This window comes from Lissotriton vulgaris, chromosome 11, assembly GCF_964263255.1.
Source record: "Lissotriton vulgaris chromosome 11, aLisVul1.2, whole genome shotgun sequence".
NCBI lineage: Eukaryota > Metazoa > Chordata > Amphibia > Caudata > Salamandridae > Lissotriton > Lissotriton vulgaris.
In genome coordinates, this window is record NC_141699.1 from 1,093,546,458 (window position 1) to 1,093,563,952 (window position 17,495).

General features: G+C 52.1%; 1 protein-coding gene across 2 annotated transcripts in view; it reads right to left on the reverse strand.

The window, feature by feature from the left end:
• Positions 1 to 15,598, reverse strand: part of PCYT1A (phosphate cytidylyltransferase 1A, choline) — a 170,537-nt gene extending 154,939 nt beyond the window's left edge. The window contains exon 1 of one of the 2 annotated variants that reach the window (XM_086944610.1): positions 15,337 to 15,598. The gene's annotated coding sequence lies outside the window, so the exon portion shown is untranslated. The remainder of the gene's footprint in view (positions 1 to 15,336) is intronic. The other variant, XM_086944611.1, reaches the window with a different exon arrangement.
• Between the last annotated feature and the right edge of the window lie 1,897 nt (positions 15,599 to 17,495).

The window sequence follows — 17,495 nt, forward strand, 5'->3', positions numbered from 1 at the left end:
AATTAATATTCGTAGGAGGTTGATGGTTGACATGTATCGGTTTAAGAGTACGACGAATACAGATATTAAGAGGAATAAGACTATGGTCTGTCCAGATTTGCGGGATGGGAATCTGAACCTCCAAGGAGGGGAAATTTGAACACACACCATCTAGTGTGTGCCCAGCGCAGTGAGTTGGTGCGCCCACCATCTGGTGTAAGCCAAAGATCTCTAGAGTCTGCTGAAGATTGAGGGCTTGAGCATCCGTTTTAGATTCTAACTGTAGGTAGAAATCACCTAACAGGGTAAAGTGGGGGTAAAGTAATAGGAGCTGTCCTAGGGAGTCACTCAGTGAGTCCAGAAATGTAGTAGCACTTCCTGGGGGGCGGTAGATTAGACCTCCTGAAAAAGCTGTAGATGCATTTAGCATAATGGAAAAGCCCATACTTTCTGCCCCTTTAAGGGAGTCTAAATTGAACGTATGATACTTCATCGTAGTTCTAAGAACCACAGCTACCCCTCCCCCTCTACCCTTCGGCCTATCTTGCCTCAGAATTGTAAAACCAGGGGGGGGGGGGGGGGGAAAGAGCGTTCACTGGATCAGGGTTGCTGATATCATTCAGCCAGGTTTCGGTAATAAAGAGAATATCCATGTTCGAATCAAGGATTAAATAGTTTATGTCTTGGCTATGGCTGCACATAGAACGCGCAATAATAAGTCCCCCTTTAAAGATGGAGGTTCCCACTAGGGACGTATCAGGGTGGGGTATCATTTCCGGGGCCGGCCCGGGTATGATGCATGTGCAGGTGTTACATGAAAAAGGGCCCCTTATTCGTTCCGTGATATTGACACATGGACAGTTCTTAAATGCATTCAGTTTAAAAAGCTCACTTGCCTGAAAGATTATGGGAAGTGGGGTTTGGTCAGCCTGTCCTGCACCTGTCGCGGTCTTGGCGCGGACAGGCGCAGACGGGCTTTCCTTTGGCGCGCGCGCCCGCTGCGCGTACGTGCTCCAGAGTCCATTAAATAGTGGAGGAGGAGGGTGGGAGGCATCCAACAACTGGTGCGCTACTCTCCTTTCTGCCCCAATATGGCGGCAAGCCCTGACTCCCACCGCGTCCGTTTCTATTTGGCTGCGCGTGGAGCAGGGATTAAAGAGCGGTGCAAAGGAAGGTAGATGGTATAATTAAAATATCCAAACAGTCAAAGTGAAAGAATTAAAACAAGTTTTTAAAATTTATACAGTATTAAAATTCGTGGCTGCCTAGACCGCCGGCTTTCCGCCTCAGGGGATAGTGTGTACAAAAGTTCTTCCTCTCGGTTGATCATGTTGCAATATTGTGCTCTGGCTCCAACCATCTTTCTCCGTTTCCTACTTCCATAAATGACTATGTTGGCGAATATGGAGGTTGCATTGCCTGCATGGAAAACAACTTGGAGCTGTTGGTTGACTTTGTGGAGCGAGCTGAACCAAAGACGGTAAAAACCCAGAGGGTTGAGGATGAGAGGCGGCAGGAGTGATGAGAGGGGAGAGCATCCCTACTCCCTCAACCCTGTCCAATCAAGCCTACCTCCTTACCCTCTCACTTAGGCGTAAAACAACAGCTACCTCCTAAACTCTTTGATCAATCCTACCACCCCCTCATCTAGAATAAAAATTTATTTTTTATTATCTCAGGTTCACGTGATGTAAAGGTGATAGAAATAAAAAACCCACTTGTATTCAGCTAATTAGACATCCAGTTTTCCGTTTTTACTGATTGTTCCAATAAATACAGACAGAAAATGTGTGTCCTGTCTATTTATTTCTAAAAGTGGAAAAATACAAAAAATTGTGCTTCTTGTGGGCGACTCTTCATGCTGCGTTTCGTGATTTCCAGGACAACAGCTGAGCAGACAAGACAGACAGCATCGGAAGTTAAAAACAAGGTTGAGCCTTCCCTAAATACATGCATAGGTTAACAAATATTTGTATTATACTGGGGATATTTACCAGTGGGTGTATGGTTTTGCTATGTTTGGCTGCTTAATTTACTAAAATGCATCAGGGCGCAAAGTTTGATAGCATGTTTTCAGTTAAATAACTGTGGAAATATACCATTATAGGACTTCACTTATTCTCAAAACAGAAAATAAATATGGATAAATGCCAATAAGATGTCTGAAAAGTTAATATATGGATAAATACAGACAGAAATGTTAAATAAAAAAAATACCATAAAACCGGGAGCCCTACTTATAACCAGTATGGCCTCCAGGAAGATCTTAGGGTGCGGAGAGAGGGTACTCTATGAACCCAAAGATGCCTTCACCGTAAAGACTTTTGTAAGCGCTGATTTACTAAGTCTATGGACTGCAGCCATTACCGAACTTTGAAAATATTGATTAATGATGGATAAGACAAAACTGCTTCATTAGATATAGGGGAAACCTGTGACTTTCAGGTTCCACAAATATAATGGACTTTTGTTCTGAACAGGGCATCCACCTACTCGCATTGCTACGTTTCTGTGGTATTTGGATATTTTTTGGGATATTTGGAGGGGTATTTGTAGAGCGCGGCGTTCGCTCCGGAGGGAGCATCATGGCGCTGAAAAGTCCTGAAAGCCCGGTCCGGCGGAAGGCACGGGGGAGTCTATATGGCGGCTCTGGTCCAGTCGTCGGGGAGGTTGAAAATCCAAGTTTTGAGGAGCTTTCTGAAAGGCTTCTCTAAGGTCTGCTGTCTCAGGTGTTTAGGCATGTTGTTCCACGCCTTGATGGCCAGAAAACAAAGTTTTTCCACCTTTGGACTTTAAGTTGTACCTGGCAGAGGACATGAGATTGTCTTGGGCAGAGCGAAGGGAGCGACTCGGGCAGTAGTGTGGGAAACGTCTGGTGATGTATTTGGGACCAATGTTGTTATAAGCTCGAAAGGCCACAGTCAGTATTTTGAAGAGTATTCTTTTATGAAGGGGTAGCCAGTGCAGGGTTTTTAGGGCTGTAGAGATTGAGGATTTGCGTGGTAGTTTCAGTACCAGGCGTGCGGCCGTGTGGAGGACGCTTTGTAGTTTGGTCAGAGTGGATTTTTTGGTCCCAGCCAGGAGGGCGTTACAATAGTCAACGCGTGAGATAATGAGAGCTGCTGTTACAGTTTTCCTGGCCTCCAGAGGGAGAAAGTCGAAGAACTTTCTAAGGGATTTAATTATGCCGAAGCATCTGCCGGCTACTGTCCTGGCATGCTGGTCGAATGATAGGTCAGAGTCAAAAAGAACACCGAGGTTTCTAGCGGTAGTGACGGTCTGGGGTGGAGCAACAGAGTTATCCGGCCACCATAGCGTTGGACAGAAGGAAGTGTTCTTTCCGATGGGTAGGATTTCAGTTTTGTTGGAATTGCAACGAAGATGGTTAGAGTCCATCCACTGGAAGACCGCAGTTAAGCAGTTTTTAAGGTTGAGCTCGGCTTTGTTTGAGTTGTCCTCTAGTGGTACTATCAACTGAGTATCATCGGCATACGATGTGACTGGGATGCCGAATGATTCAATCAAGGCGAGCAGTGGAATGAGGTAGACATTAAAGAGCAGGGGGCTTAGGATGGATCCTTGGGGAACTCCAGAAGAGACATTTTTCTCCTTAGATAAAAAGGGGCCGAGGGCGACCGTTTGCGACCTGTCGCTGAGGAATGATCTTATCCATGATAAGGCAGTATCTGAGATCCCTATATCCGTCAGTCTCTTGATCAGAATGGAGTGTGATATGGTGTTGAACGCTGCCGTGAGGTCGAGGAGAATCAGAATGGCTTTTTTCCTCTGGTCTTGCAGCATTTTGATTGTATCGGTCAGTTCTATAAGAGCGGTTTCCGTTGAGTGTTTGGGGCGGAAACCAGATTGTTGAGTGTGAAGTATGGAATGGGTTTCGAGGTAGGATTTGAGCTCTTTGTAAACTAGTTGTTCAGTTATTTTTCCTAGGGCAGGGAGAAGGGTGATTGGGTGCAGGTTGGTTAAGTCCACTGGGGATTTGTTAATCTTCTTCATCAGTGGTTTGACAACACCCTTTTTCCATAAGCGAGGGACTGATCCGGAGCTGAGGGACATGTTGACCAGGCCATTGATGGCGGGGTTTATCACATCAATGATATGATGGAGAATCTTGGGGGGGCAGGGGTCGTCAGGAGAACCAGATTTGCACGATAGGATAGCTTCTCTTGTTTGAGCCAGGGAGACAGGGGTGAACTTTTTAAGGCTACCAACTGGGGAATTAGGTAGAACCGGAGAAGGGGGCACTAGGGTGGCAAGTGGAGGGGGGAAATTCCTCTGGATGGAGGCGATTTTATCGTCAAAATAATCGGAGATCTTGTCGCAAAGGTCTTGGGAAGGGGGGATTTCGGGTTGAAGGGCCTTGGGCTGAGTAAAGGTTTTCACGATAGAAAACAAAGTTTTTTGTTTTTGCCTAGCTTCGTTGATGGCTTTTACATAGAAGATCCTTTTGGCCGATTTGATGTTAGAGAGGTAATTTTTCCTTTGTTGGATGTAGGCAAGGCGATGATCATTGTCATAAGTGTGGCGCCATTTGCGCTCCGCTTTCCTACATAGAAGGTGAGCAGTCGCTAATTCAGGAGTAAACCAGGGGGCGTTGTGTTTTGTTTTCTTCTGGGTTCTGTTGGGACGATTGATGGGGTTCCGGCTCTTGATTTCTAGTGTAATCCAATTGTGGAAACTATCCGCATCCCTTTCTATGTTGCCAGATAGAACGGGGGATTGGGGTTGAAGGATGGGGTTGAGCGTAAAGTTTTCCTGGACGGTTTTCCAATTGACCGAGTTATCTCGATGAGGATTGGATTTATTGGTAGTACGAGGTCGGCTGATTGAAATGTGGAATGGAATCAGGCTGTGATCGGTCCATATCTGAGGGAGAGGGGGAAGGGTAGTGAGAAAAGGAAAATTAGTGCAGACACCATCGAGAGTGTGACCGAGTAAATGGGTGGGAGAGTTGACACTTTGTTGGAAGTGGAAAATTTCAAGAGTTTGAAGGAAGTTATTGGTATGTGAGTCAGTTGAGGACTCAAGGTGCAGGTTGAAATCTCCAAGAAGGGTAAAGTGTGGATAACGAAGTAGGAAGTGTCCCAGAGAGTCGCTGAGGGAATCAAGAAATTTGGAAGCGTTGCCGGGAGGGCGATAGATCAGACCGCCTGAAAACGAGAGGGATTGACTGAGTTTGATGGAGAAACCCATGCCTTCTGTGTCCATTAGGGGGTCTAAACTGAACGTATGACAGTTGAAGGAGTTTCTTTGTTTGGACTCGTCCACTATGTAGGCTGTGGAGGTGGATGACCATGAGAGAACATAAGGAGACCCCAAAGGGACTGTGGAAGAGCAGCAAAAGAAAGTGTGGACAAAGGATAGAAGGGGTCTTGCCTGGCAGACCCTAGCGTGGATGACGCAGCGGCTTTGGTGGAACTTACCAGCATACAAAGCTGCAGTGGTGTATGCACTTGGTAACTTACCACTGTGATATTTTTTAACAGAACCCTGCTCAGTGACAAGGTATTATGGCTCATATTTCACCCAGTGCCTTGGGCTCACCTTGTTTTTCAAGTTACAACAGCACACCTTTTATCCAGAGCCAATCAGTCGATACCTGTGTTCCCTCAGAGCCTCAAACAGAGCCCCACCCTCTTAGATCATAACTTATGAACCTTAGATCAAGCTGGAAAAGTCAACTTTGCAGGAAAAGCACAAAGCCTACGCATGGATCCGGGAAGGGGTAAATCACTTTGCCTTCTTGAAAGGCAAGTTCAAGCCATGCAAGATCTGATCAGACTGATCCTGGCGCTTTGGTTTCAGCGACCTACTCCTTCCTGTGAGGGCCCTGCAGAGGTAAGTCAGTGAATCTCAGGCTTACAGCTTCTTTCTGTAACATCCATGAGAGAGTGCTTCGAAAGGGACGTCTTACCATTCATTTCCATAACATCCATGAGAGTTCTTAGAAAGAGTCTTACCATTCATTTCAAGAACATCCATGAGAGCGCGCTTGAAAGAGACTTCTTACCATTCATTTCTAGAACATCCATGAGAGCGCGCTTGAAAGAGACGTCTTACCATTCATTTCTAGAACATCCATGAGAGCGCGCTTGAAAGAGACGTCTTACCATTCATTTCTAGAACTTCCATGAGAGAGCGCTTGGAAAAAGACTTCTTACCATTCATTTCTATAAAACCCTTGAGGGAACGCTTGGAAAGAGACGTCTTACCATTCATTTCTATAACATCCATGAGAGAGCGCTTGAAAGAGACATCTTTCCATTCGTTTAAAGGCGAAAGAGTGAGCGCTTGGAAAGAGACATCTTTCCAATCATTTAAAGGGGAAAGAGTGAATCTCCTTTTGATTACTTCAGAAATCCAACATGTACAACTTAAAACCAGGACACTTGCTGCCGGAAACAGCCACCTGCCCCCTCCACTGGCAGGTTCATGATACCAGCACTGCGGCGAGGGCCCAAGAAGTTAATGCTATGGTTACAAGGGCATCCTTACCGCCCTCAACGGCCCCACCCCGAGACCTACTCCAGAATAATATTAATCACCTGTCACCCTCTAAAGAGCACTTTTAAAAAAAACTGTATCTTGGCATCCGACCAAATATATAAATATATATATATATATATATATATATATAGCAGTACTCTATCCACCAGGAATCCAATGGAACAACACGGACTCAGATAGACACGCGGACCCAATTTCTTAGTGCGTTTTTCATTTATTCAATTTTCTGCCCTGCATCCCATGCCGCCATGACGCGTTTCGGTCCGACCTGGACCTTGATCACATGACATATATATACTGAGAGCCTCAACTTCTAAAGGAAGGACTGGCAAATTGTCTAAGTGCGGCACGTGACCTGCTCAGATCCCAGCCGGTATTACCCTACTAAAGCCTACAGCTCAATTAAATCTACTTTGGGAAATCCTGGGGCTTGCAGATCAGCATTCCTCCTGCTCCAAGACAGCTCTGGTGATATCTAAGCCCTGATTAGCCTCCTGCTTCAGCACCACCAGTCCTACCGCTGCCCCCCAGGCCAAGTACAGCCAGCTTGCTGCGCCACACCTCACACACAGGCCAGTATCACCTGTCCTACCACAACTGTGCCACACCTCACAGGCTAGCACAACCACCAGTTCTACCGCTGCCTCCCTGGCCAAGTCCTACCATCTCTGTGCCACACCTCACACACAGGCCAGTATCACCAGTCCTACCCCTGCTGTGCCACACCTAACACACAGGCCAGCGCCATTTGGACAATTACCTCTGTGTCACACCTCACAGGTCAGCATCACCTGTCCTACCCATGCTGCTCCACAATTCTCACAAAGGCCACCACCACCAGTCCCACCTCTGCCTCCCAGGCTGAGAACTGCAAGCCCGCTGCGCCACACCTCACAGGCCACCACCACCAGTCCTATCACCACTGTGCCACACCTCACAGGCCACCCCCATCAGTCCTACCACTGCCTCCCTGGCTGAGAACTGCTAGCCCGCTGCACCACACCTCACACACAGGCCAGTATCAGCTGTCCTACCACTGCTGTGCCACACCTCACACACAGGCCAGAACCACCTATCCTACCACTGCTGTGCCACACCTCACACACAGGCCAGAACCACCTATCCTACCACTGCTGTGCCACACCTCACACACAGGCCAGAACCACCTATCCTACCACTGCTGTGCCACACCTCACACACAGGCCACCACCAACAGTCCTATCACCACTGCGCCACACCTCACTGGCCACCACCATCAGTCCTATCACCGGGGTGCCACACTTCATGCACAGGCCAACACCACCAGCACTACTGCGGCCTCCCAGGCTGAGTACTGTCAGCTCACTGTGCCACACCTCAATCACAGGCCAGCACACCTGCCCTAACACCGCTGTGTCACACCTCAAGCAAAGACCAGCACACCTGCCCTAACACCGCTGTGTCACACCTCAAGCAAAGACCAGCACACCTGCCCTACCACCGCTGTGCCACACCTCAAGCAAAGACCAGCACCACCTGTCCTAACACCGCTGTGCCACACCTCAAGCACAGGCCAGCACACCTGCCCTAACACCACTGTGTCACACCTCAAGCACAGGCCAGCACACCTGCCCTACCACCACTGTGCCACACCTCAAGCACAGGCCAGCACACCTGTCGCACCGCTTCCCCCAGGCCAAGTACTGCCAGCCTGCTGTGCCACCCCTCACACACAGGCCAACACCACCTGTACGACCGCTGCCCCCAGGCCAAGTACTGCCAGCCGGCTATGCCACACCTTACTTATAGGCCAGCACCAGCTGTCGTGCAACCACGTGCCACACCTCACACACAGGCAAACAGGCGAAGGAGTCGTCTAAATAGCTGGAATTCCACAACAGAAGCAGCTGACTGGAATCTAAAAAGTACGTGTGCATTACTGCAGGAAAAGAGGCCGTTTTAAGTAAAGTCTAAAGAGTTTCGAAAGCTCCCTCTTTCAAGAGTACGTGATAAAAAGTTTCAGGGCACTTCCTAATCTGTGCAGCCACGCGATTGCACTTTGACCCCCTAGAAAGATGTCGTGTCACAGTCCAAAGGCTGGAGGCCCTCCCCGGGTCAGGGACAGTAACTGGGCAGAACACGATCACTGCCAGCATCACAACACTCTGCTGGGCACCTACTGCCCGCCCACTCTGGCAGATGTGGATGAAAGCCCCACCCTCCTGCGGGGCCTCATGTCCCCTCCATCACTGCTCCCTCGGTTCAACCTCAACCCCTCGCCTCTCCTCTCACTCGCCGCGTCTTCCATGGCCTCTGCCTCTCAGCAAAGACTGCAAGCCCTCTCCCTCCCTTCGCTCTCACAGCATCGGCTTCCTATCTCCCTTGCCCTCTCACCATAGACTCCGAACCCTCCCTCTCCATTCACTCTCACAACACCGGCTTCCTATCTCCCCTGCTCCCTCACAACAAACTACAAACCGTCTCTCACAACACCGGCTTACCATTTCTCTTGTCCTCTTACCGAAGACTGCAACCCCTCTCTCTCACACACAAAACCAGCTTCCTATCTACCCTGCTCTCCCACCAGACTGTAAACACGCTCTCTACCTTCACTCTCACAGCACCGGCTTCCTATCTCCCTTGCGCTCTCAACACATACTACAAACTCTGTCACACTCACACACCACTGGCTTCCAATCTCAGCACAGAACCCAAGCCTTCACTTCCGTGTCATGTCACAGGCCTCACATCACCTCTGCTCTCAGCACAGACTCCAAACCTTCACTTCCGTCTCATGTCACAGGCCTCCCATCACCTCTGCTCTCAGCACAGACTCCAAACCTTCACTTCCGCCTCGTGACACAGGTCTCATAGTCTGCCCTCTCACCAGAAACTTGATTCATCTCTTCCCTTCACTCTCGTGACATAGGGGTTGTATCACCTGTGCCCTCTCACCAGGAATGCTTAGCACCTCCTCCCTTCACTCTCGCGAAGAAGGCTTTTGAATGGCTGCTGCTCCTGCGAAATATCCTCTAAACCACTTAACTTGACTGTAGTGTCATAAGGTTTTGCACGACTGCTGCTATTTGGCAATAAACTCTAAAGCTGCTTCTAAAGCTGCTCTTTCCCTTCATTCTTGTGATACAGACCCCATGCCACCCCATGCTACCCCTGCCCTCTCACCAGGGACTCTAGCCACCCCTGCCCTCTCACCGGGGACTCTAGCCACCCCTGCCCTCTCACCGGGGACTCCGCCCACCCCTGCCCTCTCACCGGGGACTCCGCCCACCCCTGCCTTCTCACCGGGGACTCCAGCCACCCCTGCCCTCTCACCGGGGACTCCAGCCACCCCTGCCCTCTCACCGGGGACTCCAGCCACCCCTGCCCTCTCACCGGGGACTCCAGCCACCCCTGCCCTCTCATCGGGGACTCCAGCCACCCCTGCCCTCTCACCGGGGACTCCGGCCACCTCTGCCCTCTCACCTGGGACTCCGGCCACCCCTGCCCTCTCACCAGGGACTCCGGCCACCTCCTCCCTTCACTCTTGTGGCACAGACCCCATGCCACCTCTGCCCTCGCACCAGGTTCCACTTTCCTATTTTTCTTTGCAAGACTGCTGCTGTTGCGCCATAGATTCTAACCCCTCTAGCGCCTGAGTTCTTGTGACATGGGCTTCATACCGCGCCCACTCTCTGCACAGACTCTAAACTGCATTTCCAGTTGCTGCCACGAAAGACGCTTAATGACAGGTTTGACAGCTCTGCTCTTGCGCCATATGTTCTAAAGCCACTAGCGCCTTAGTTCTTGTGACATGGGCTTCGTACCACGCCGCCTCTTTGCATTTGGCTCCCATGAAACACGCCTCGGGATAGCCCTGCTCTTGCACCACAGACTGGAGCCCTCCCTTCTCCTCTGCCTGAGGCCATGATAGGCTCTTCACATGCTCTCCTTCTGGCCCTTGCGCCACAACTTCTCAACCTGTTCCTCCACTTTACCCTTTTGGGGGGGGGATAGCTTTCCCTATCGACCCAGGCTTCACACAAGCATCTGGGCAGTACCTCTTGCCCTCTGCTCTCCCCGGCTGCTCTGCAGTCCCTCCCCCTTACAGCCTGATGCAGCAGGCCTCATCCCTTCTTGTCTCAGGCTCCCAACCCTCCACCTGCTCGGCTTCCATGCAACAAGCACTATACCCTCTCCACGCCCTCACCACCGGCCCCCAAGCCCACCCAGTGACATAATCAAACAACCCTGCACTTCATTGAAAGATATGGCTACATGAAGCTGCTCGCGGCACACATAGTGTGCCCACTTGGAAGGGCGGCCACCTTAGCGCACATTAGGCACAGCCCCCCTGTGGATCCCCAAATTCAGGAGCAGGATCCAGGCGTCATTTCCGGCGCGCGGCAGGCAGGTGCATGGTACTTATACCTGCCCCTTCCACCTAGTCTACCTTTTGGGATCATTGCATACGCAGTCTCCCTCCTACCGCATACTCAGCGGGTCAGCTGGAAGGGTAGCTGGGGCATGAATATGATAACTTGTTAATTTGTGTTGCAGGCGGAGTGACAGGGCAATCCAGAGGCTGAATGGTACAGAAGCACAATAGGGGTTCAGAAGCCAAACAACTCCAGGAGTCTTTACGGCAGGACCCTGGAGGAAAAAGAAGGCGCCCGCTAGTCCTTTGGGCGGTTGTAAGCCTGGGCAAACGGGGGCTTGTCTGGACAGGCTCCGCCCCTAAAAAGGCATGAGTATAAGGATGGACTGGTGGCCCACAGTATTTAAGGGGGATAATCCCCAGTAAAAGGTAGCACAGATTGGATTGGCCATGGTGCAGTTGGCTCCTCATGCGGGCAGGGCCGCTTAGGTTAGTCACTGCTGCCTGCCCTTGGATCGCCTGCAAGTTAACCCACCATGTTGGCATAATTCTTGTATGAAATAAACCTGCAGCAAAATGTTTTCCCACAAACTATTCCCATGTGGTTATTTATTGCTGTGCATGCTATGTCTCCATGCTGGGGGGTGAGTTGCCTCTATTGCCACCAAGGGCATCAAAGATGGTCTTTTACACCCCAAGGACTGCTGGGTCGAGTCACCTGCAGGGTAGAGCTAATGTCCCGCGGCCGCCAGGGCACCAAATCACATGCGTTACTTCTGCCAGGACACGTAGCTCGCTGTTGCATTACAAAGCAGCTGAGTAATTTCACACCAAAATTGTTATATTCCTAAAACAAGTGCCCCCACGGGCTCCTGAAGGCGACCCCAGGAGAGAAGGACAACAGGTCTGTCTCTCACTGTGTGACCCATTCAGACAGCTCTGGCTGATGCCCCCTTCAGGGCTAGTCTGAACATAAGGCACAGTTGGGCTGTCGCCTTAAAGCCACTCCAGGGTGGCAGTCAACCACCCAGAGCATGGATGTGACCATGAGTGTTTTAAACCCAGCAGCACAGCAACATCAAACCAAAGGGCAAGAAAGGAGTACACAGTACAGGTTACTGAGGGGTGGCTGGTCTGCACACAACCACTCCACAAACATACAAGCACACAAGGCTGGGGCGGGCAATCATGGGTTAAAGACAGGAACACACAAGCAGGCCTAGATACTAGAGGAAGCCAGGCTCCGTAAACAAAGCAAGAAAAACACGCCGAAGGTACAACGTACTTCCTGGTGAGCGGCAGTGAATGTCAAACAATGAGAGCCGAATTTGGGGAGTTTGAGAAAAAAAATATAATTCACAGAATTTCATAAACTAAGTGATGAAGAGAAGCTTCTAACCTTGACCTGGGAGGTGAAAGATAAAAGGCGGAGAAGGCCTGGGGGCATGCAGAGGCTCAAAAGAGTCCAGGGTTAAGAGGAAGACGCGGGACTGGCCAGGGCACAGGTTACCCCACTTTAAACACAGCGCAATAAAGGCCCCCTTGATGGATAACTATCATACGACACAGTGTAAGGAACGCTGTTTACAATCAAGCCTTGGCAGTAACAGCAATAAGGCATTGCAGTACTGGGATCTAGTATCCGAGCGCCTCACCTCAGACAATACCCATCGACCCCTCCAATGCAGACAGTACTGCAGCACTGGCCGTACTCTGGCTCCTCTCAGCGCACTGGCAGTACTCCCACACCACTGACAGTACTCCAGCTCACACCTGCACTGACAGTGCTCCAGCACACACCACCACACACAGTACTCCAGCACACACCGCCACAGACAGTACTTTTGCACACACCGCCACAGACAGTACTCCAGCACACACCGCTACAGACAGTACACCAGCACACACCGCTACAGACAGTACACCAGCACACACCGCCACAGACAGTATTCCAGCAAACACCTGCAGTGACAGTACTCCAGCAAACACCTGCAGTGACAGTACTCCAGCACACACCTGCAGTGACAGTACTCCAGTACACACCTGCAGTGACAGTACTCCAGCACACACCTGCAGTGACAGTACTCCAGCACACACCGCCACAGACAGTACTCCAGCACACACCGCCACAGACAGTACTCCAGCACACACCGCCACAGACAGTACTCCAGCACACACCGCCACAGACAGCACTCCAGCACACACCGCCACAGACAGCACTCACCGCCACAGACAGCACTCCAGCACACACCGCCACAGACAGCACTCCAGCACACACCGCCACAGACAGCACTCCAGCACACACCGCCACAGACAGTACTCCAGCACACACCGCCAGACAGTACTGCACACACCGCCACAGACAGCACTCCAGCACACACCGCCACAGACAGTACTCCAGCACACACCGCCACAGACAGTACTCCAGCACACACCGCCAGACAGTACTCCAGCACACACCGCCACAGACAGTACTCCAGCACACACCGCCACAGACAGCACACACCTCCACAGACAGCACTCCAGCACACACCGCCACAGACAGCACTCCAGCACACACCGCCACAGACAGTACTCCAGCACACACCGCCAGACAGTACTCCAGCACTGAGAGCACTCACATGCACCAACAGTACTCACATGCCCACACCTCCAAAGACAGTACTCCAGCACACACCACCACAGACAGTACTCCAGCAAACACCTGCACTGACAGTATTCCTGCACACACTGCCACAGACAGTAATGGAGCAGCCACTGCCAGACAGTACTCCAGCACACACCTACACTGACAGTATTCCTGCACACACTGCCACATACAGTACTTCAGCACACACAGCCACAGACAGTACTCCAACACTGACAGTACTAGCATGCACCTACATTACTCCAGCACGCACCAGCACAGACAGTACTCCAGCACCCCCAGCTCTTCCACCCAGAATGTGTCCCAGCGCGAGTAACTGATGCAATATTCCTAGTCTGAACATTATCTCCGTTCCCAAAGTTCCTCTAGCCCAGTCAGTGTCCAATATCCACTACCCCCTCCCAGCCCAGTCATTGCTACAACTCCCCTATGTCCCTGCACCCCTGTCACTGTTCCCATATCCATATCTCTTTCCAATCCCATGTCATTGCCCCCATATCCATATCTCTCTCCCATCCCAGTCACTGTCTCATATCCAGTACTCTCTCCCATCCCAGTCACTGTCTCATATCCAGTACTCCCTCCCAGCCCAGTCACTGTCTCATATCCAGTACTCACTCCCAGTCCCAGCCCAGTCACTGTCTCATATCCAGTACTCCCTCTAAGCCCAGTCACTGTCCCATATCCAGTACTCACACACAGTCACTGTCTCATATCCAGTACTCCCTCTAAGCCCAGTCACTGTCCCATATCCAGTACTCACTCCCAGTCCAGCCACTGTCTCATATCCAGTACTCCCTCCAAGCCCAGTCACTGTCCCATATCCAGTACTCACTTCCAGTCCCAGCCCAGTCACTGTCTCACATCCAGTCCCCTCTCCCAGCCCAGTCACTGTCCCATATCAAGTACTCACTCCCAGTCCCAGCCCAGTCACTGTCTCACATCCACTCCCCTCTCCCAGCCCAGTCACTGTCTCATATCCAGTACTCCCTCTAAGCCCAGTCACTGTCCCATATCCAGTACTCACTTCCAGTCACAGCCCAGTCACTGTCTCACATCCAGTCCCCTCTCCCAGCCCAGTCACTGTCTCATATCCAGTACTCCCTCTAAGCCCAGTCACTGTCCCATATCCAGTACTCACTCCCAGTCCAGTCTCTGTCTCACATCCAGTCCCCTCTCCCAGCCCAGTCACTGTCCCATATCCAGTACTCACTCCCAGTCCCAGCCCAGTCACTGTCCCATATCCAGTACTCACTTCCAGTCCCAGCCCAGTCACTGTCTCACATCCAGTCCCCTCTCCCAGCCCAGTCACTGTCTCATATCCAGTACTCCCTCTAAGCCCAGTCTCTGTCTCACATCCAGTCCCCTCTCCCAGCCCAGTCACTGTCCCATATCCAGTACTCACTTCCAGTCCCAGCCCAGTCACTGTCTCATATCCAGTCCCCTCTCCCAGCCCAGTCACTGTCTCATATCCAGTCCAGTCACTGTCTCATATCCAGTACTCACACCTAGTCTCAGCCCAGTCACTGTCTCATATCCAGTCCCCTCTCCCAGCCCAGTCACTACCCCAATTTCCCTGTGCCCCTGCAGCCCACTCACTGCCCCACTCCTTCTCTGGTCTCATTCCCCTGCAGTCCTTGCTCACCGACACCCGTCCCCCCCGGGGGGTGTCCTGCCTCTCTTGCACCCCTCCAGCTCGGGCACTGCCCCAGCTCTCACGCCCTCTCCAGTGACTCCCACTTCAAACCTGGGCATCAAGCCGGTCTCTGGCCCCTCGGTGCCCCCACACCGCCACGTGCCCATCCCCTGCCTGGCCCCGCCGCTGCGCGCTCACCTGGCCCCGCCCGGCGGCTCCAGCGCTGCTGCTGTCACTCGGCTGCTGGTCCTGCTGAAGGAGACGCAGCACCGGAAGCGTCTCAGGGGAACACCCCGCCCAGGCCGGAGCTCCGCCCACCACACTGACACCCAAGCCTGGCCCGGAAGCCGGCGCCGCTGACCGGAAGTGACGGCACAGCACCGGCGGCCGAGAGCTCCGAAAGGGAGCAAAGACCCTGACGCATGGGTTCCACGTCTGACGGGCAGGAATGCCGCGTGTCACTGCGCATGCGCAGACAGGAGAGTGAGCGTGTCCACGGCGAAGAAGGGGCGTGGCCATGCAGATCAGAAGTCCACAAGAGACTGGCTTCTTTCCTGCTGCCTCGTGCACTTTTATTATAAATTTAAGCTGCTGCCTGTGTTGCATGAGTGAAGCACAGCAAATAAATCAAAGCTCTGAAGCCTTCAAATGAGCCTGTCTAGGTTTTGAGAAGCAAATACCAGGCGTGGCCAAGCACAGAAGTAGGAATAAAGGCTGCCTGACCATGAATATATATATATTGCCTACTGGTGGTTGACAGTAGGTAGTTATAGTTAGGAACCACTTTCCATAGACATCGTATTGTTAGGTCGAGGACCGTAGGCTGCGCTTGCGCAGTCTCGGTGAGAGAATTAATGTTTTGTAGTATGGGGTCTTGAACCTGCCTCTCTCCTCCATTGGCTGGCTTCCTAAACGGCGGCCAGCCATTGGAGGAGAGGGGCATCACTCCATTCAAGCCCGTCTCTTTCGGATTTGGGGGTGGGTTTTTTGCGTTCTTTCGCCGTGTGACGTCATCCGTCACTCAGAACGCAAAAAACACGCCCCCGAACCAGGAAAACCAGGAGACCAGGACACTGGCGTAACGAAAAGTGAGGGGGCCTCCCTGCACAGTACTTAGGGGGGCCCCCTCCGGGCTCAATTAGGAGCTCTCCCGGCCAGAGTTGGACCAGGAGAGCAGCGTCTACCGAGGACATGAGGTAGCTATCCCTTGTTTTTTTTTTACTTGAACTAGTTTATGTAAAGCCCGACCACAACACGAGAACAGCGGGATATCCTTCCCAGCCGCTGCTCTGCACACAACCACAGAGGCATTCCCGGGATCCACAACATAAACATACTCCACCCGCTAGGGTCTCAAGGCGCTGGGAGGGGGGAGGGAGTCGCTACTGCTCGAACAGCCAGGTCTTAAGTTGTTTCCTGAAGGAGAGATGGTCGTTGGTCAGCCGTAGGTGGGTGGGGAGAGAGTTCTATATCTTGGCCGCCAGGTAGGAGAAGGATCTTCCTCCGGCGGTGGATTTGCGAATTCGTGGGACAGTGGCGAGGGCGAGGCTGGTGGATCGGAGCTGGCGGGTGGGTGTGTAGAATGTGAGGCAGCTGTTGAGGTATTTAGGGCCCATGTTGTGGAGAGCCTTGTGTGCGTGGGTGAGGAGTCTGAACGTGATCCTCTTGCTGACGGGGAGCCAGTGCCGGTCTTTCAGATGGGCAGAGATGTGGCTGTGACGAGGGATGTCCAGGATGAGTCGTGCAGAAGCGTTCTGTATGCGCTGGAGTCTTTTCTGGAGTTTGGCTGTGGTTCCGGCGTAGAGGGTGTTCCCGTAGTCCAGTCGGCTGGTGACGAGGGCCTGGGTGACCGTCTTCCTGGTTTCGGTGGGGATCCACCGGAAGATCTTTCGGAGCATGCGCAGGGTGTTGAAACAGGATGACGAGACGGCGTTGACTTGCTTGGTCATCGAGAGGGATGAGTCCAGGATGATGCCCAGGTTGCGTGGGTGGTACGTGGGTTTGGGGGCGGTGCCCAGCGCAGAGGGCCACCAGGAGTCGTTCCAGGCAGAGAGGGCTGGTCCCAGGACGAGGACTTCCGTCTTGTCTGAGTTCAGTTTCAGACGGCTGAGCTTCATCCATTCCGCGTCGTCTTTCATTCCTTACTGGAGGCTGGCTCTGGTGGTGGCGGGGTCATTGGTGAGGGAGAAGATCAGCTGGGTGTCGTCCGCGTAGGAGATGATGTTTAGGTTGTGTTGGGGTGCGATGGCTGCGAGAGGGCTCATGTAGACGTTGAAGAGGGTGGGGCTGAGTGAGGATCCTTGAGGAACGCTGCAGATGACTTTGGTGGCCGCGGATCGGAAGGGGGGGAGGCGGAC